We start from the raw sequence: 20,512 nt of genomic DNA, 5'->3' as shown, positions 1-20,512 counted from the left end.
TAAGGAAGTTGCCTCATGTGGTTTTGAAATGTTACCATCTAGTAATCATCACGTGTTATGTTTTGATGAATTATTTAATGGATTGTCATTTAATATTTTGATGTCTTAGTCTGAATTTGTGTTTTAACTGTTGACATGTTGTAGACTGTTTATGGCTTTTTGTATCGTGTAATATTTTTCAACATCTATGAAAAGATACATGAATAAAATTGATGGTAACATTCATAGCTTTTTCGCTGCTCTGTAAGCATGCATTTTTCTCTCCTGGGGTGAGCAAGAGCATTCAAGAGGATCAGTGCAGCTCTGGAATCCCCACCACACCTTCCTTCCAAAGCCCAGAGCATTTTTGCAACCTTTTAAAACGAGATAGATAGATAGAGAGAGAGAGAGAGAGAAACTGTGAGCATACTGGTGCCTTCAGAGAATTCTGGGCCTGTAGAATGTGTGGTGTCAGTGTAGTATAAAAAAGGTAAAGGACCCCTGACAGTTAAGTCCAGTTGCAAATGACTCTGGGGTTGACGGTGCTCATCTCGCTTTACTGGCCAAGGGAGCTGACATTTATCTGCAGACCAGGGCCGTCTTAAGCTTATCTGGTGCCGTGGTGCAAGGATCTATCCGGTGCCCCCCACCTCCCGGCACAGCACGGCACGGCACTAATTTGTTGAGCAGCCTTCTCCAAGCTGATGCCCTCCAGATGTTTTGGATTACAACTACCATCTGCCCTGACCAGCATAGCTATACTAGCCAAGACTGATGGCTAAGACTCTCCCACTTTTCCAACAGTGACAAGCTGAAGAAGAGCGCACGAGGAAGGGAAGGACTTTGGTGGCTCCCAAATCTGGGATCGCCTCCATCTGGCAGCGGGCTGGCCTCTTGCCGGGCCGCCAATCTCGGCTTCTGTTGCACCACCAGGATCCCCTAGAGGATCCTTCCCCGCCTCCATCTCTCCGTCCGCCCCATCCCCTGCTGCGGCTTCCCCGCAATGGTGCCCGCAGCCTGAGGTGGGTGAGGGGGTGCTGCCGGCAGCTGGAGGGGGCAGCCCGATGGGCAGGGACGTTGCTAGTTGTGGCCCACCTCTGCCTGCTCAGCTGAAGCGGCAGGAGCCCTGGCTGCCGCGCTGCCAGGAGGCTCTCCACCGGCTTCCCCACGACGGCGCCCGTAGCCCGAGAAGAGGCGGGAAGGAGGGGCACTGCTGGTGGGGCTGGAGGGTGGCTCCTCCAGCAGGGAGGCGGCTGCAGGGGTGGTGCAGCATGGCGGAGGTGCCCTCCAGAACTTGCCGCCGTGGCGCCTTGCACCACTGGGCTCTGTGGCTAAGACATCCCTGTCGCAGACAGTTTTTCTGGGTCATGTGGCTAGCATGACTAACGCTAAGTTGCTTCTGGCAAAACCAGAGCAGTGCACGGAAATGCCGTTTACCTTCCTGCTGGAGCGTTACCTATTTATCTACTTGCACTTTTTTGGTGTACTTTGAACTGCTAGGTGGGCAGGAGCTGGGACCGAGCAACGGGAGCTCACCCCATCGCGGGGATTGGAACCACCAACCTTCTGATTGGCAAGCCCTAGGCTCTGTGGTTTAACCCACAGCGCCACCATCATCCCAGCAGTGTAGTATAGATGTGAATCCTGCACTTCTCCACAGGCATCTGCCAAAGAACGATAATCCCCAGACTCCCCGCTTTGATTTAACAAACACAGTACATTTCTAGAACTTGTAGAATCTGAGAAACGAGGCAATGTGCACTGGCACTATTCTCTCCTCTCTATCTCTCTCTCTCTCCCCCCCCCCCCCACCAATGGTTTACTTTGCTGCCCCCTCAGTGGAAAAATAAATTTCTGCAGACACCTATGCCTCTCTCTTCACCTTAAAACTTTTAGCACTTCAGAAGTTGGTCTAATAAAATATTTCATCTTATCTATTATGCATCTCCTGTAAAAATTAAATGAAAGATTAATATTGCAAAAGATACCTGGCTCCTTTCTGCCCAGGGCTGCCACAAGTTCTCCTTTCCTTTGCTGTTATTATTAAAGAGACTCCATCTTGAAATACCCTAGGCTTCTCCAGTCATATGATTTCCACTTTTAATAACTTGTATTCTGGATTGGGGTTGGGGGGGGCATAGTTTTTCAGCCATTAGGGCATGTTGAATTTTTCAACTATCAAATTCCAAAAATGAGATGTGCAAAAAAGTTGTAACTTGACTTGGGAATTCAAAGTATTTTTGGTTCACTTCCGGTTAGGTGCCGGTCAATGGCGGACGGGGGTCGGACGGCTCCGTCCTTCGACAGGCTATAGGGACTACCCTGCCTGCGCCAGGGGTCCCTTAAAGCCACGGGAAGAGTGTCCCGTGGACTGCTGGCTTCGTGGGTCCCAGACGTGCCGTCTCCGCTCCTGATTGACCCTCGTAAGGGGGAAAATCAGGCGAGCGAAGCACCGGCACGGGACTGAAGAAGCGACTGCCTGCGGAGGATCAAAGCAGCGATCCCGCCAGACTTGAGCACCCAGCACTTCCGATATAGAAACTTTCAAAGAAACTCTGTAAGTAAAAACTTTGGACTATTTGACAAGTTTGGAAAACACTGCTTGCAGAGGAAATTTTAAAAGGAAGCCTGTTCCCTTTGTACTGTTTGCGCGAGCTTGGTAGCGCTAAAAGATCAAAGCCGCGACTAACGGGAAAGTTTTGCGAACTCTGCCAAACTTTTTAAAAGTTGATTAAAAGTTGCTTAAAGGATGTTTAAAGACTTAAAAGTAGTTGATATGGCAAAAGAAGACGCCCCTCACCCTCTGGATTAGGATTCCGGGTCAGTAGCGGGCTGCAATATATTGTTGCCATTTTTTTTCTTTGTTGGTGTTTCAGGACTGTTTACCAGTGGAGACATTTTGACTTCTTTGCAACCAGATACAAGTTACTTTTTGGACTTTGGTGGTAACACTGCAAGTTAGAAACTGTAACTGACTTGGGCTATATGAAAATAAACCCTTCTTGGCTTTAAGGAATTTATATTTTGAAAAACTTAAACTCTTTGCCTAAAAGCTGGATTTTTGGGACTGGTGTGGGCTCCTGGCTCAGCAGTCTCTTTGTTCTCAGAACTGAGCTGCTGGCCACCTGGTGTTTACTTTTGGGATTGTTGGCCTTCTGCTGTGAATGTCTGAGATTGTTACCACAGCAACTGGAGTGACCTTGAGATTACAATTGCAGAGCTTACAGGACATGGACACTAGATCAAAAACAACTGGTGCTAGCTCTGCACAAAAAAGAGGCTCTGTTTCCCTAACTCTACAGGAACAAATGGAGAAATTGGTTACTAGTGTGGCAGAAATTGCTGCAGGACTGAAAAGCGTTACTGAAGGGTTGAAGCAGACACAAGATCAAGTTTCATCAGGAAATACAGCAGTGAATTCAGCAATAGAAAAATTACAAGCTGATATAAAAGCTGATATTAAAAATTCTACGCAGACCCTGGAAAAATCAATTGGGCAAATTGAGGAGAACGTAAGGAAGAATAGAGAAGAAATTAATAGGATCGGGCAGGAGGTGACCACTCTGAAAAAGGACTCAGAGGAAATTAAAGTGGTTAAGGAAAAAATAAAAAAGGTGGAAGAAAAACTGGACAACTTAGATTTGGAGCAGATAGAGAATATTGGAACACGACAGAGAACTGTTGAAGAGTCTCTCGCTTTTCTGCAACTACATCAGAGAGAGGGCAACATCCGTTTGAGGGGTCTTCCAGAATTGGAAGGGGAAGACCTAAAAGCCTATATTGTGAACTTATTCTCAGGATTCTGGGAGGTAGAAGAAGTTAACGTCTCAGCGCGCATAGTGAAGGCCTTCAGATTTGGTCCAAGAGGTTCCAGAGGAAAGAAAAGTAATAAAACAGTTAGTGACTGTTTGATTGTGTGTCACGATCGACACGATAGGGACTTTTTTCTGGACTTGCATTATAGAAACAACCTGGTGGTGGAGCAGAACAAAGTAATTTTTTATAAGGATATCCCCAGATTTTTCTTGGACAAAAGAATTCCTTACAACGACTTGGCAACTGAGCTCAGAAAAAGGAAAATTCCCTTCAGTTGGGAATTTCCAGAAGGCCTGGCATTTACGTTTGAAGGAAAAAAGATAAGAATAAGATCCCTGGCGGAGAAGCAAAAGTTTTTGGACAAGCATCTGGAACAATTTAAAGGTACACCACTCGACCCAGCACAACTTTACAGGTTCCCAGAGGTATTTCCACCACCGCCGGGACTACCAAGTTTGCCAGGCCCAAGCCAGGATTCAGAGAAAGATAAGAAAGGAGAAGCAACTGGAGGAGAAGACTAAAGAAAGGAAAATGGCGCTCAAGTTAATGACATGGAATGTCCGGGGATTGAACCAGAGACCAAAGAGACGCAGAGTGTTTTACAACATAGAAAAGAAGAATTTGGATATAATATGTTTACAGGAAACCCACATAGCCCGACGTCATAGAAGATTACTACAGAACAAAAAATTAGGCCAAGAGTTTATATCATCGGATAAGGTCAAGAAGAGAGGAGTAGTGATATATGCAAAGGAGAAATATAGCCCAAGACAGCTCTTTAAAGATGAAGAAGGGAGATACATCGCAATTGAAATCAATATACAAGGCGAAAAATTTTTGATTCTGGGACTTTATGCACCAAATGATGGAAAGTCAATTTTTTATAAGAAAATACATGATCTGCTGTTGGACTATTTGGATTACAAACTAGTTTGCCTTGGAGACTTCAATGGTGCAGTTTCCACATTAATGGATAGATCTCAAAGAACTAAACTAACGAACGATGGGAAACTCCCAAAGACTTTTTTTGAAATGGTGGATAATTTGAATTTGGTGGACTCTTGGAGATTAAAAAACCCTATAGATACAGAGGCAACTTACTTTAGTGAACCTCAGCAGTCATGGTCGAGGATAGATTATATTTGGATTTCGAATGAATTGGCTCCAAAAATACAAAAGGCAGAAATCGGCCCCAAAACTCTTTCAGACCACAATCCGGTACAGTTAAATCTAAAAATGATTTCCAAGGATTCTTTTAGATGGAGAATGGATGACGCTTTGATGAGAGACACCAAGCTAGTAGAAAGAGCGGCGAAAAAGATGAAAGAATATTTTCAGATAAATTGGAGTTCTGAAGTGGAGAAAAGAATTGCTTGGGATGCAAGTAAAGCTGTAATGAGAGGATTTCTCATTAGTGAAAAAGCAAAAAAGAAGAGACAACAAAATGCAGAAATAGAGAGAATATTGAAATCAATTAAAGAAAAGGAAAAAGAATTAAGAGGATATCCCAGATGTGTCAAAATTCAAAAAGAAATTAAATACTTGCAATCCCAATATGCCAATATAATGAATCAGGACATTGAATGGAAAGTGAAAATGATGAAGCAAAGAACATTTGAATCGGCCAATAAGTGTGGAAAACTACTAGCTTGGCAATTGAAGAAAAGACAAAAGGCAAATGTCATCAGTACGTTAGTAGTAAATGGAAAAAATGTGGAGAAACCGGAGGAAATCAGATGGTGCTTTCAAAGATTCTACAAGCAACTGTACAAGGAGGAGAAGATAGATGAAGTAGAAATAGACCGATTTCTGGAAAAAAATGGATTGCAAAAAGTCCCAGAGGAAAAATTAGTTACTCTCAACCACCCAATATCGACACAGGAGATAGAAGATGCAATAAACAACATGCAATTAGGGAAGGCTCCAGGACCGGACGGATTAACAGCAAAATATTATAAGACACTGAAAGACTGGCTATCGCAGCCGCTAAGAGAAATTTGCAATAAAATACTAGAAGGAGATAGGGCACCAGAGACGTGGAAGGAAGCCTTTATCACACTGATTCCAAAACCAGATACTGATAAGACCCAAATGAAAAATTATCGTCCAATATCCCTTTTGAATGTGGATTATAAAATCTTTGCAAATGTATTGGCTACAAGGTTGAAAAGAGTGTTGAAAGACTACATACACAGAGACCAAGCAGGTTTCCTGCCAGGAAGACAAATTAGTAATAATACAAGAATTATTGTGGACATCTTAGAAAAACTGGAGAGAAACATAAATACAGATGCGGCACTACTGTTTGTTGATGCAGAGAAAGCATTTGATAAAGTTTCTTGGACATTTATGAAAAAGAATCTGGAAAGGATGGGAGTTGGTGAAAAATTTTTGAATGGCATTAAGGCCATTTACACAGAACAAAGAGCTAAAGTAATAGTAAACAGTGTGATATCGGAGGAGTTTGAAGTTGAAAAGGGAACAAGACAAGGGTGCCCTATCTCCCCCTTACTTTTTATTACGGTCCTGGAAGTCCTCCTAAATATGATACGAAAGGACAAACAGATAAAAGGAATTCGTGTGGGAGAGAAGGAATACAAATTACGCGCCTTCGCAGACGATTTGATGTTATCCCTGCAGGAACCGGAAAGCAGTGTCCCCAGAGCCTTGGAAATAATTGAACAATTTGGACTTGTAGCTGGTTTCAAATTAAACAAGCAGAAAACCAAAGTTTTAGGAAAAAAATTGACTGCAGAACAAATTCAAAGAATACAGGAAGGCACGGGCCTCAATTTTGTCAAAACAGTAAAATATCTAGGTATCAATCTCACAACCAAGAATCTGAACCTGTACAAGGACAATTACGAAAAACTGTGGATGGAAATAAAGAAAGACATGGAGATATGGACAAGATTGAAACTGTCGTTAATGGGAAGAATTGCCGTGATAAAAATGAATGTCCTACCAAGGATGCTGTTTTTATTCCAAGCCATACCAATTTTGGACAAACTGGACTGTTTTAAGAAATGGCAAAAGGACTTAACAAGGTTTATATGGCAGGGCAAAAAGCCAAGAATTAAGTTTAAGATTCTGACAGACTCTAAAGAGAGAGGAGGCTTTGCCCTGCCGGACTTGAGACTTTACTTTGAAGCAGCGGCCTTTTGCTGGCTAAAGGACTGGTTCAAACTAGAGAATGTTGATGTATTGGACTTGGAAGGATATGATAATATGTTCGGTTGGCATGCATACCTTTGGTACGACAAGGCTAAGATCCACAGAACTTTTAAGTCTCACATAGTCAGAAAATCCTTGTACCAGGTCTGGATTAGATATAAAGACTTGTTAGAGAGAAAGACCCCTAGATGGATCTCTCCAGTGGAGGCCAAAGCCTATAAGAGACCGAATATGTCTGCAAACTGGTTAAGATATATGGACATATTGCAGCAGGAAGGGGACTCTTTTAAGCTAAAAAGCTACGACCAAGTGAAAAGTCAGGTCCCCGACTGGTTGCATTACCATCAGGTACATGAAACATTTAAAATGGACAAAAAAGTTGGTTTTCAAGTAGAAAAATCAAAACTGGAAACAGAATTGATAGAATCGAACTTTAAAAACCTTTCCAAAATGTATAATCTATTGCTAGAGTGGCATACGAAAGATGAACTGGTTAAATCGTCAATGATAAGTTGGGCGAAAGATATAGGACATAATATTATGATGGATGACTGGGAGGGATTGTGGCAAAAAGGTATTAAATTTACGGCTTGTCATAGTTTAAGAGAAAACATAATGAAAATGGTTTACAGATGGTATTTGACACCAGTTAAAATAGCTAGGATGAATACCAAAATGTCAGATGTATGTTGGAAATGTAAACATGCGAAAGGTACCTTTTTTCATATGTGGTGGTTGTGCCCAGCGGTGAGTGCTTTCTGGGATAAGATTTATAATGAACTCAAGAAGGTAATGAAGGTTACCTTTTGTAAGAAACCAGAGGCATTCCTTCTGAGCATAACTAATGAAGAGATACCCAGTCAGGATAGAGTGTTTTTTATGTATGCCACAACAGCAGCTAGAATCTTATTGGCAAGAACATGGAAAGGCGAAGAGATACCAACGGTGGAAGAATGGCAGATGAAGATGATGGAATATATGGAACTCGCAGAACTGACCGCCAGAATCCGGGACCAGAGGGAGGAGAAGGTGTCACGAGACTGGAAGAAATTCAAAGACTATTTAGTTAAATCAGTAAAATTGAATATTTGAGCAGAATCAAATAGAATAGCGGCTTTAGCAGGTATATGTTAGATAAAATTGTTACTAAGATTTTTTGGTGTGAAAGATTTAATTGTCAGAAAATGAGTTAAGATTTGGTGTTTAAGTTAAGATATGATTAAGTAAAGTAAAGCGCATTAAAAATTGAGTAAATGTGAATAGAATAAGATACAAAGCTACCTAGAAGATATAAACGATTTTGAAGACAGTGGAGGGAATGGGGGAAGTCCCCTAAAATAGAGAAGATAGTAACAAGAGAAGTAAGAGGATAAGTGTTAGTTTATAGGTTTGTATATGTTTCTTTTTATTGTGATTGTTGGATTATGTTTTTGTGTTGTGTTTATGCATTGTATTTTTGTAGTGTTAATGTTGTTGTTTATGTTATGTTTCTTTTTTTTGTCTTAATAGAAAATAATAAAATCTTATAAAAAAAAAAACAAAGTATTTTTGGTTCAATTAATTATACTAATATTTTTATATTTATATATTATACATATTTTATATTAAATTGCATGTTGCAAACACACACACACACACACACACACACACACACAGGAACTTGCTTTCACTGAAGGCCAGAGAGAGACTACTTCTGTTGGACCACATCAGATTGGCTTGCCAGACCTGCCTGAGTGTAACAGAAAAGTCAGAAAGCAGAAGCATGAAGAAGACGAGAGAAGGCAGCTTTCTGAATGTAAGCAGAGAAGGAAGGGATGCTTCAATGCCATCAAATGAAATTTGAAATTTCATCTGTGCTGATGAAAATAAGGAACAAATAGCTGATGCCCAAGATGGAAATGATGGAATTATGAATTGACACTAGGAAAACCAAGAACGCACCCCACGTCTAATAAAAAGACAAACACAATAGAAATACATAATTTTGCTGTGCAGAGCACCAGATGTGGTGTTGGCCTGTGTGCTATAGCTGCTGTTACGTCAGGAATCAGACTGAAGGGTACTGCTCTGAGGAAGAATGGTGGGAGCCCCCCCTCCCTTTGCGCAAGAGCCTGATCCTGAAGCTCCTCTCGAGCAGGAGGATAGCATCGACCTAGAGCAATGGTTCGTGGAAGGACACAGTTTGGGAACTGACAGTTGGGCTGAGCTGGGAGAAGAGCAACCAAGGGGAGAAGAACAGGAAGAGAGCGAGCTGGTTGAATCTCCCTCACTAGAAAGTGTGCAGGCCATGAGTCCTAGAGCCAGGTGTCTGGATAGGGTAGCCTCTCAGAAGGCTCAGTGGTGGAGGGATCACATGGTAAGGAGACAGAAAGATGGAAGTAACTAGAGGGAAGTGGGAGGAACTCAACTGGGAGCACCTGCACGATGAGAACGGATGCTTAATGTTTGTGCTGTGTTTAATAAACCTCTCTGTTGCTACCAAAAGACTGCTTTCGCTTTGTGCTGTTATCTACAGAGGGGGAAGGTAAGTCTTGCCTGGCAGTGAGCCAGGTGGAAGATATCTCTACCTCTTCACTCTAGAGAAAGGCTCAAAGAGAGAAAAACCAACTCACGTTAAAAGAGAAAAACCAGCTGTTACTGCCAATAATCTTGTAGATTTCATGAATAAGGGCACTGATAAGTGCCTGCAGACCATTGGAGGTGATTCTACAAATGTTAACTCTGGGTGGAGCCATATGTTGAGTAGAGGTCAGGCTTGGTCATAAGCCGATCTGGTTACTTTGTGCCCTCCACACCAACAGGTAACATTGGCAAGATGCTAGACGCAGCTACAGACCTTGAAACTGATAATTCACCAAACTCTCAATTGGAGAGCCTCTTGCTTCACTGAGTGGCAATGCCATAAAGGATCTGTCTACTGATCAAGCATATGGGTATCAGATCACACAGGCCGTAAGGACAGGAAACTTCCCATGGATTTGAAATTGGCCCAGTGAGGCATTCAAGGTAGTGAATGACAGCAAACGGCTAAACAACTTAAGACTGATAGTGGAATACATTGTTTGCATGTACTACCCCTGCTGGTTCAACATCAAAGCAAAACACTCGGGTGGAAGGCCCACACCATATCTTGTGTCAGCTGTGGCAAGTTAGACTGCAATAGAAGGCTGTGGTGGATGCTGTTTTGCCAACCATTCAGCACTCAGTGCTGCATTCAGTGAAATGATAATCCAGACACTCTTGTGCTCAGATGACAGAGAGGAGAGCTGGCATCCAGAAGGTTGTTGACTTGAGGGGTGGAGATGATAACAGACTGGGAGATCTTTCTGTACATCTGAGGAAGACACCTTCCATCACCCCCAGTGCTTTGTCCCTGCTGGAGCTGATAGACTGGTCTGATGGGGTATATGAATCTCCTTTGACATGTAAACTTGCTACAGCAGAATTAAAGAAGTTCATTGGTGAGCCCATGCAAGTCCCTCAGTGGCCCTGTCATGCTCAGTCTATGGAGAAGTATGTGAAACAAGTCACAGAAGCAGTGGCCAGGGTGTCTACACATGAGAAACATGAGGGCTACATCAAAGGCCAGGAAGCAAGTTGGCGGCTGATGTCCAAAAACAAATCAAAGCAAGGCTTGATGAAACTTGTTGTTTAAATTTCTTATTAACTGATGTCGTTACTTTCTAATGTTGTTTTATGAGTACCAGGTAATATTGTATGCAGAGAAACTATTTTTGTAACATCACCTAACATTTTCAGAAGGGAAAATTAAAATTATTTGGTTTTCTGAGAGCAGTTTATGTGCTTTTTAATCAAATGTAGATTTACCAAGCTCAGTGTTGTCCAGTCACAAAAATAATAGCAAATTTGAATCCCTCACACCCCAAAACATATTTTGAATACCCCTCACTGAAGAAATTTGCAAAAATTAACCTTCAGCCCCTAAAGTGATTAATCCCATTCAGCCATGGGCTTTCTGCATTGCCTTTCTCTTAATTGGCTGATCAAACCCTTTCTCCACAAATGTACAAGTCTTTGTCCTTTCTAATATCTTCAGAAGCCATCACTGCTGGGACCACTAGAGATTTTTTATTTTTTAAAAAAGATCAAGTCATCCACAATTAAATTGAACTCCAGTGCTCTCAGGTATTAAGCCTCCATATTGTTGAAGAAGACCAAGACTGCCTTTTAGTTCCCTCTTTCCCTAAACAGAGGCTGGCTTTTCTGTCAATTTCTGTTATTAGTAATCAAATACTCAATAAGCACAGATATTGCTGAAAATACTCTTAATAAGCACAGATGTTGCTGAAAACAAATGCAATCACAGTTCATTAGAACAGAAGCAAGGCATGCTGTGTGACTCTCTAATTGGCTTGTCCCTAGATGGAGGGTTACTGTTGTGGCTCATTTCTAATGATAGGTCTTCTGATCTTCTTCATTAGCAAGCTATTTACTATCCCCAGAAGGGGATGTGTGGATGCAGTCAATGTCTGTTCTGACAAATGTGAGAATTCAAAGCTTTGATCAGGGTGCAATGTGTGTTCCATGACTGTACACAAATGAAGCAAGAAGATGCAAAATGTTATACTTAGTGGAAAAATCAGCTTCCTGAGCATCTCAGCCTACATTTTAAAAATCAGCACCAACTTTCTAGTCCTTATGCCTTAACCACAAAGACATACCCTCCAATATTTCTCCCACAAAAATAAGGACATCTCATTCCATAATGATAATTTTACTATTTATAACCCACACATCTTGCTGGGTTGCTCCAGCAACTCTGGGCAGCTTCCAACAGATATAAAAACATAATTTATTTATATATTTTTAAAAAAACCTTCCCTATATATGATTGCCTTCAGACAGCTCAGAGGTTGGATAACTCCATACCCTCCAACATTTCTTCCATGAAAATAGGGATGTCCCAAGGAAAAGTGGGAGAGTCTGGGATCAAATCAGAAACTGGGACGGCATCTCTAGATCAGGGACGTCCCTGGAAAATAGGGACACTTGGAGGGTCTGCAAAGATACTACTTTGAAGTGTACACATGACAACTGGTGAATCACAAAAGCCAAACAGGATGTGAAATCCAGGAGGACTGGGAGATACCTTCTACTTGATCCAATCATTTGCCCATCTAGCTGTGTATTGCACACTCTACTCATCTCCTTTTTTCTACTCTGCCAAGGTCTCAGGCAGAGAGGTCTCTTCCGACTTTACTTACTACGGACACCTCTAACTGGAGATATCAGGGACTGACATTGGAACCTTCTTGGTGCAAAGTATACTGTATGTTCTGCTACGGAGCTACTGCCCCTTCTGTGAGTAAGTTTCCAGTGGTCATAAAGTAGGGTTTTGGAGCATTACATGCCCTCCTGCACATAATAAAAAAAATCAAATTATGCATATTGCTCCATTTGCGCAATTTATATAGGTCACAGAATCTGGATTTCCTTAGTGGAAAATTGGAGTGCCTGTCACCTTCTCTGTTATTCATTAAATGCAGAGCTCTCCTTTTAATCTCATGGTTCAGGTAGAACACCCCCAATGAGAGAATTAGCCTACTTCCTCTGATCTAGCAACTTCTCTGGGGTAAACTATGCTAAAGAGGGGACTTTGGGGAGTAGGTGTTTAAGAGGAAGAGGCGTAGCTGGACTGCACAGCAAAGAGGAACATGTTTCCATTTCTACTGCAAAAATGAATGACTAAATAAATAAATAAATAAAAATCTGCTAAGGCTGCAGTTAGGTATCACCACTATGAGACCAATAGATATGATTTGTCTTTGTAACAGAATCTTGGATTCACTCTAAAATCTGAATTCCTGGAGGGGGGGAAACTGTATTTTATGAGGGGTTTTTTAGAAAGGGAGTAGGGAGAACTACAACAACCTCATTTTTATTGTTCACCTTTGTTTGCCCCCCCCCAACCACTCTTCCACCTATAATTTGTAAATGTAATTTTGTGTGTCTCCTTCATGGAACACTGCCTTGTCGTGGCGAAGGGGCTTGAATAACTCAGGGAAGCTATGAGCTATGCCACCCAAGATGGACAGGTCATAGTGGAGAGTTTAGACTAAATGTGATCCACCAGGAGGAGGAACTGGCAAGCCACTCCAGTATCCCTGCCAGGAAAACTCCATGGACAAAGACAACAGACATATAAAAGTAATGACGCTGGAAGATGAGCCCCTCATGTCGGAAGGCGTCCAACATGCTACTGGGGAAGAGCGGAGGACAAGTACAAGTAGATTCAGAGCTGGTGAAGCGGCTGGGCCAAAACCGAAAGGTCGCTCAATTGCGGATATGCCTGGAAGCGAAAGGAAAGTCCAATGCTGTAAAGAAAAGTATTGCATAGGAACCTGGAATGTAAGAACCATGAACCCTGGTAAGCTGGATGTGGTAAAAAATGAGATGGCACGAATAAACATTGACATCCTGGGCATCAGTGAACTAAAATGGACGGGACTGGGCAAATTCAGTTTGGATGACTATCATATCTACTACTGTGGGCAAGAATCATGTAAAAGAAATGAAGTGGCCCTCATAGTCAACAAAAGAGTGGCAAAAGTTGTACTGGGATGCAATCTCAAAAATGATAGAATGATCTCAATACGAGTCCAAGGCAGACCTTTAGACATCACAGTAATCCAAGTTTATGCACCAACTACCAGTGCTGAAGAAACTGACCTTATAGAAATGACACCAAAGAAGGATGTTCTTCTCATTATAGGAGATTGGAATGCTAAAGTAGGGAGTCAAGAGATAAAAGGAACAACTGGCAAGTTTGGCTTTGGAGTTCAAAATGAAGCAGGGCAAAGGCTAATAGAGTCCAACAACACAAGAGACGACTCTACACATGGACATCACAAGATGGGCAGCATCAAAATCAGATTGATTATATTCTCTGCAGCCAGAGATGGAGAAGCTCTATACAGTCAGCAAAAACAAGACCTGGAGCTGACTGTGGCTCAGATCATCAGCTTCTTATAGCAAAATTGCAGCTTAAACTGAAGAAAGTAGGAAAAACCACTGGGCCAGTAAGATACAATCTAAACCAAATCCCTTATGAATACACAGTGGAAGTGAGGAACAGGTTTAAGGATTTAGATTTGGTGGATAGAGTGCCTGAAGAACTATGGATGGAGGCTTGTAACATATACATGAGGCAGTAACGAAAACCATCCCAAGGAAAAGGAAATGCAAGAAAGCAAAGTGGCTGTCCAATGAGGCCTTACAAATAGCGGGGGAGAGAAGGCAAGCAAAATGTGAGGGAGATAGTGAAAGATACAGGAAACTGAATGCAGATTTCCAAAAAAATAGCAAGGGGAGACAAGAGGGCCTTCTTAAATGAGCAATGCAAAGAAATAGAGGAAAACAACAGAATGGGAAAAACCAGAGATCTGTTCAATAAAATTGGAGATATGAAAGGAACATTTCGTCCAAAGATTACCATAATAAAGGACAAAAGTGGGAAGGACCAAACAGAAGCAGAAGACATCAAGAAGATGTGGCAAGAATACACAGAGGAATTATACCAGAAAGATATGGAGGTCTCGTACACCCTAGGTAGTGTGGTTGCAGACCTTGAGCCAGACATCCTGGAGAGTGAAGTCAAATGGGCCTTAGAAAGCACTGCTAATAACAAGGCCAGGGGAAGTGATTATATTCCAGCTGAATTATTTAAAATTTTAAAGGATGATGCTGTTAAGGTTGTTGTTGTGTCCGACTCTTCGTGACCCCATGGACCAGAGCACACCAGGCACGCCTAACTTTCACTGCCTCCCGCAGTTTGGCCAAACTCATGCTAGTCGCTTCGAGAACACTGTCCAACCATCTCATCCTCTGTCGTCCCCTTCTCCTTGTGCCCTCTATCTTTCCCAACATCAGGGTCTTTTCTAGGGAGTCTTCTCTTCTCATGAGGTGGCCAAAGTACTGGAGCCTCAACTTCAGGATCTGCACTTCCAGTGAGCATTCAGGGCTGATATCTTTAAGGATGGATAAGTTAGATCTTTCTGCAGTCCATGGGACTCTCAAGAGTCTCCTCCAGCACCATAATTCAGAAGCATCAATTCTTCAGCAATCAGTCCTCTTTATGGTCCAGCTCTCACTTCCATACATTACTACTGGGAAAACCATAGCTTTAACTATACGGACCTTTGTCGGCAAAGTGATGCCTCTGCTTTTTAAGCTGCTGTCTAGGTTTGTCATTGCTTTCCTCCCAAGAAGCAGGCGTCTTTTAATTTCGGGACTGCTGTCACCATCTGCAGTGATCATGGAGCCCAAGAAAGTGAAATCTCTCACTGCCTCCATTTCTTCCCCTTCTATTTGCCAGGGGGTGATGCGACCAGTGGCCATGATCTTAGTTTTTTTGATGTTGAGCTTCAGACCATATTTTGCTCTCTCCTCTTTCACCCTCATTAAAAGGTTCTTTAATTCCTCCTCACTTTCTGCCATCAAGGTAGTATCATCAGCATATCTGAGGTTGTTGATATTTCTTCCGGCAATCTTAATTCTGGCTTCGTATTCATCCCATCCAGCCTTTCGCATGATGAATGCTGCATATAAACAGGGAGACAATATACAGCCTTGTCGTACTCCTTTCCCAATTTTGAACCAATCAGTTGTTCCATATCCAGTTCGAACTGTAGCTTCTTGTCCCACATAGAGATTTCTCAGGAGACAGATTAGGTCAGGGGTCTGCAACCTTTAAGACACAAAGAGCCACTTGGACCCGTTTCCAAAGGAAAAAAAACAACCTGGGAGCCGCAAAACCATTGCGACATTTAAAACAAATATAACGCTGCATATATTGTTTCTTACCTTAATGCAATAATAATAAATAACGTATAGGAGCCAATGCAAAGTATAATTAGTAAAAACAACAAGAATAAGTTCTTACTTTTTTGCATTGACTCAGGGGCGTACCCAGGATCAAAACTGGGGGGGGGGCAAGCCATGGTCGTTCAGGTTGTGACATTTCAGCACGGAAAGGCGAATGAAACCAAAATTTTAGGGAAATTATATATAATTATAGCAGTGCTTTATTACAGTAGTTATTACAATTATTTGCTTGGTTTTTTAAAATTTTTATTCTAGTTACATGTCTTATACCAGGGGTGGCCAACTCCCAAGAAACTGTGATCTACTTTCAGCAGTGATCTACCCCCGTTTTTTGGGGTTCAGCTCAAAGTTGTTTTTTGGGGGGTGTGGTGGGTGGGAGAGAGGGCTTCCCCCTCTAAGATAGGTTGGCAAGCGAACTAATAAAGAAAGAAAAAGGGGGGTGGGAATGGAAAAGTGGGGTGGAAAAATATAAATTGGGGGTGGGGTGGGGTGGGGAGAATATCTATTAAAAATATGTAGTAGTTTAAAAAATAAAAATAAAGGGGGGGAAATCTTTTTCTAATTTTTCCTTTTTTGAAAACAAAAACAAAAGGGGAAGAGAAAAGAAAAAGGGGGGATAGAGGGAGAAAAGGGTAATAATAAAAATTCAAATAGAGTGGCTGCAGCAGCTGTGGGGGGTGTTTGTTTATTTTTCGTTTGTTTGTTTGTTTTAAAAATGGGATTTCTCCCCTTGGATTAAAAAAGGAGGGGAGGAAAAAAAAGAGGGGGGGGTGGGAGAGCAAGGCAAAAAGCCAAAAAGCAAAAAACAGGTTTTTTTTGGGGGGGGGGAATCGCGCCAGGCTCTGCAGCGCGCCGGCCTCGGGGCTCCGGGCCCCCGAGCCGCCCTTGGGGCCATCGTTGAGCATGTACACCGCCCGCAGCGAGCGCTGGCGAAGCACCGGTTGGCGGAGGTTTCAGAAGCAGCCCGGACGTTTTCGCCGTCGCCGCCCGGCCTTCCTGTTGCACAGCGGCGCAGGAAGGCTCCGAGTCCCGGCCGGGCCCCCGGGCGCCCCCCGGATCCCGCTGCCAAAGAGGCGCCGGAAGGCGAGGCGGAGCAGCAAAGCCAGGCGGAGGCGGCAGCAGCACCATCCGGCGACCGACGCCGGGAAGGTCCCCCGCCCGCCCGCCTCTCCGGGGAGCGGGGAAGGTGCAACGGAGCCAAGCCCCACAAGGACACCCCAGCCGCCCGCCGGGCCCGACACTCCAAGGAGGGAAGCGGGCAGGCGCGGCGGGTCAGGAGGATGGCGCGGCGGGCGCAGCCCAGGTGGGCCAGGAGCGCAGCGCAGTGCCCCCACCACTCCGCGCCACCTCCGCGCCCCAGGCAGCCGCCCCGGAGCCGAAGGAGGAGCGCCTGTTGCGCGCTCACAGTGGCGGGCCACGGCGGGGACTGCCCCGCTCCGCTCCGCCAACTGCGCTGCCGCCGTCGCACCAGGCCCCGCCCCCCGCGCCTCCCCCCGGCTGCCCCCTCCCTCCCTCTCTCTCTCCCCCCTGCAAACCGCCCCTCCATCGCTGGCAGGGCTGGCGCGTCTTCCCTCCGGCCGAGGAGTTCTCAGGCGCAGTGCCCCCACCACTCCGCGCCACCTCCGCGCCCCAGGCAGCCGCCCCGGAGCCGTGGCAGGGCCGCGAAAGAGCCGCATGCGGCTCCAGAGCCGTAGGTTCCCTACCCCCGGATTAGGTGATCTGGCACTCCCATTTCTTTAAGAGCTTGCCATAGTTTGCTGTGGTCGACACAGTCAAATGCTTTTGTGTAGTCAGTGAAGCAGAAGTAGATTTTTTTCTGGAACTCTCTAGCTTTCTCCATATTCCAGAGCATGTTCGCAATTTGGTCTCTGGTTCCTCTGCCCCTTCAAAATCCAGCTTGCACTTCCGGGAGTTCTCGGTCCACCTACTGCTTAAGCCTGCCTTGTAAAATTTTAAGCATAACCTTGCTAGTGTGTGAAATGAGCGCAACTGTGCGGTAATTGGAGCATTCTTTGGCACTGCCCTTCTTTGGGATTGGGATGTAGACTGATCTTCTCCAATCCTCTGGCCACTGCTGAGTTTTTCAAACTTGCTGGCATATTGAGTGTAGCACCTTAAGAGACCAAATTGCGAACATGCGCTGGATTATGGAGAAAGCTAGAGAGTTCCAGAAAAACATTAACTTCTGCTTCATTGACTACGCAAAAGCATTTGACTGTGTCGACCACAGCAAACTATCCATTCTTAAAAAAATCAGCCCTGAGTGCTCACTAGAAGGACAGATCCTGAAGTTGAGGCTCCAGTACTTTGGCCACCTCAAGAGTCGGACACGACTGAACGGCTGAACAACAACGAACAATTTTGTGTGTGCATTGAATGGGGATTGATTAAGCAAGGCTTTCCATGGCTTTAAAATAAAATATATGGGTTTCCATTCAGAGACTTGAAATGCAGCTTGTGGAATGCAAAGACCCTTGTTTGCAGACCTGAGGACAAAAAAAGGTGACTTAGCATTGCCAATGAATGCCTCCTTTGAAACATGGAATGTGGGGGACACTGGTGTCTGTGTGAGCCTCCTATTTCAATAGAGAGTGTGTTCTCAGCTGCAGTGAAATGAATCCCTCAGACCAGAAGCCCGAATGGTATGTCTTTCAAAAGGCAGCCTTTCCGTTTGCCCAATAATATTAGCCACTGGACTGAAAAACATTCCAGGGATGTCTCCTGTCACCATTATTGGCCAGCAGAATTAGTTCTGATGAAGAAATCAAAGGGATATCCGTGGGTTATAATGCATATAAACTGAAGGCATTCACAGATGATGTGGTGGTAACTGTGAAATACCCTATGGTTAGTCTACCAAGTGTTTATAAAACCTCTCTGTGTGTACTGTATATAGTTCCACTGTGGCTGCAGTTCTCACTCAGGTCCACAACATGCAAATGAAGGATTGAGATGCTGTTCACGGATTGGGTAGCTAGAGAGAGTTGTTACTGTTGCATGTTACTGAGTACTATATAAGCAGGCTGGCTGAGCCTTCCGTTCAGTTCTGTTCCAGCATGAGAATAAAGAGAGCTGCTTGGAGGATCACTATGTCGTCTGCTATGTCCACCCACTACTTAATACCAAGGCTTCTGGAACAGATTTCTAAATTTGGAGAAGTAGCAGGTTTTAAGTTAAATAAAAGCAAAACAATTTTTTTTGGGGGGGGGGGCAACATGACTGATCAGTATAAAAAAGAACTACAGTCATTAACAGGATTAATGATCAAAAAGAAAGTCAAATACCTAGCAGTGTGGCTAACTGCAAAGAATATAAATATTTTAAAAAGATAATTATGTAAGAACATGGAGAGAAATAAATAAAAACTTAGAGGTGTGAAGTTCATAAAGCTTTTCTGAATCATGTAATAAGGAAAGCATGGCAACTTTCCCCACTGGAGGTGATATCCGTAATAATAATAATAATAATAATAATAATAATAAGATAAATTACTGGGTATCTTATAAAGAATTGTTAATGGAAATAGACCATGAGCTGAAATTAATAATATAAGAGGATTATTAACTGATTGGTTACAATATTATTATTATTATTTATTATTTATTTAATTTCTATATTGCCCTATACCCGGAGGTCGCAGGGCAGTTCACATAAAAAGATCACAGTATGTAAAATAAAAATAAAAGCAAAAACCCAATAATACCCTTCAAAAAAGAGCCACATTTTAAAAGGACGTAGGCTGTGAATCAGATCAACCAAAGGCCTGGTTAAGAAGGAACATTTTTGCCTGGTGCCTAAAGGTGTATAATGAAGGCACCATGTGAACTTCCCTGGGGAGAGCATTCCACAGACGGGGAGCCACTGCAGAGAGGGCCCTGTTCTCGTGTTGCCACCCTCCAAACCTCTTGAGGAGGAGGCACACAATGGAGGGCCTCAGAATATTATCTCAGGGACCGGGTAGGTTCACATGGGAAGAGGCAGTCCTTGAGGCATTGCGGTCCTGAGCCGTTTAAGGCTTTATAGGTCAAAACTAGCACTTTGAATTGGACCCGGAAACTTATTGGTAGCCACTACAGTCAGTCCTGGATCGGTGTAATATGCTCAAACTGTCTTGCTCCAGTGAGCAACCTGGCCACTGAATTCTGCACCAGATGAAGTTTCTAAACCATCTTCAAAGGCGCATAACGCATTGTGGTAATCTAACCTTGAGGTTATCAGAGCATTGACAACAGTAGTTAGGCTATTCCTGTCCAGATAGGGGCGTAGCTGAGCCACCAGCCGAAGGTGATGGAAGGCACTCTGGGCCACTGAGGCCACCTGACCCTCGAGTGACAGCAAAGGATCCAGGAGGACCCCCTGTCTACAAACCAGCTCTTTCAGAGGAAGTGTAACCCCATCATGAGCAGGTGACCACCCAGCCATCTGGTCTAGGGAACCACCCACTAACAATGCCTCAGTCTTATCTGAACTGAGCTTCAGTTTGTTGGCTCTCATCCAGTCCATTACCAAAGCAAGACACAAGTGTTTAAAAAGGGGAATGAGAACTCTGCTAATTTCTGGGACTTGTAAACACAAGTTAGAATAGGATATCTTAAACAATATATCCTCTCCTGCATCCCAAAACATTCCCACAGTTTTTAATGTTTGATATTTTATTCTGTTTAATATTCTGTTGGGAGCCACCCAGTCAGATGGGTGG

This window comes from Lacerta agilis, chromosome 7 (genome assembly GCF_009819535.1).
Source record: "Lacerta agilis isolate rLacAgi1 chromosome 7, rLacAgi1.pri, whole genome shotgun sequence".
Classification (NCBI taxonomy): domain Eukaryota; kingdom Metazoa; phylum Chordata; class Lepidosauria; order Squamata; family Lacertidae; genus Lacerta; species Lacerta agilis.
The sequence above is the reverse complement of the archived record's forward strand: the minus strand, read 5'-3'. Positions refer to the sequence as shown.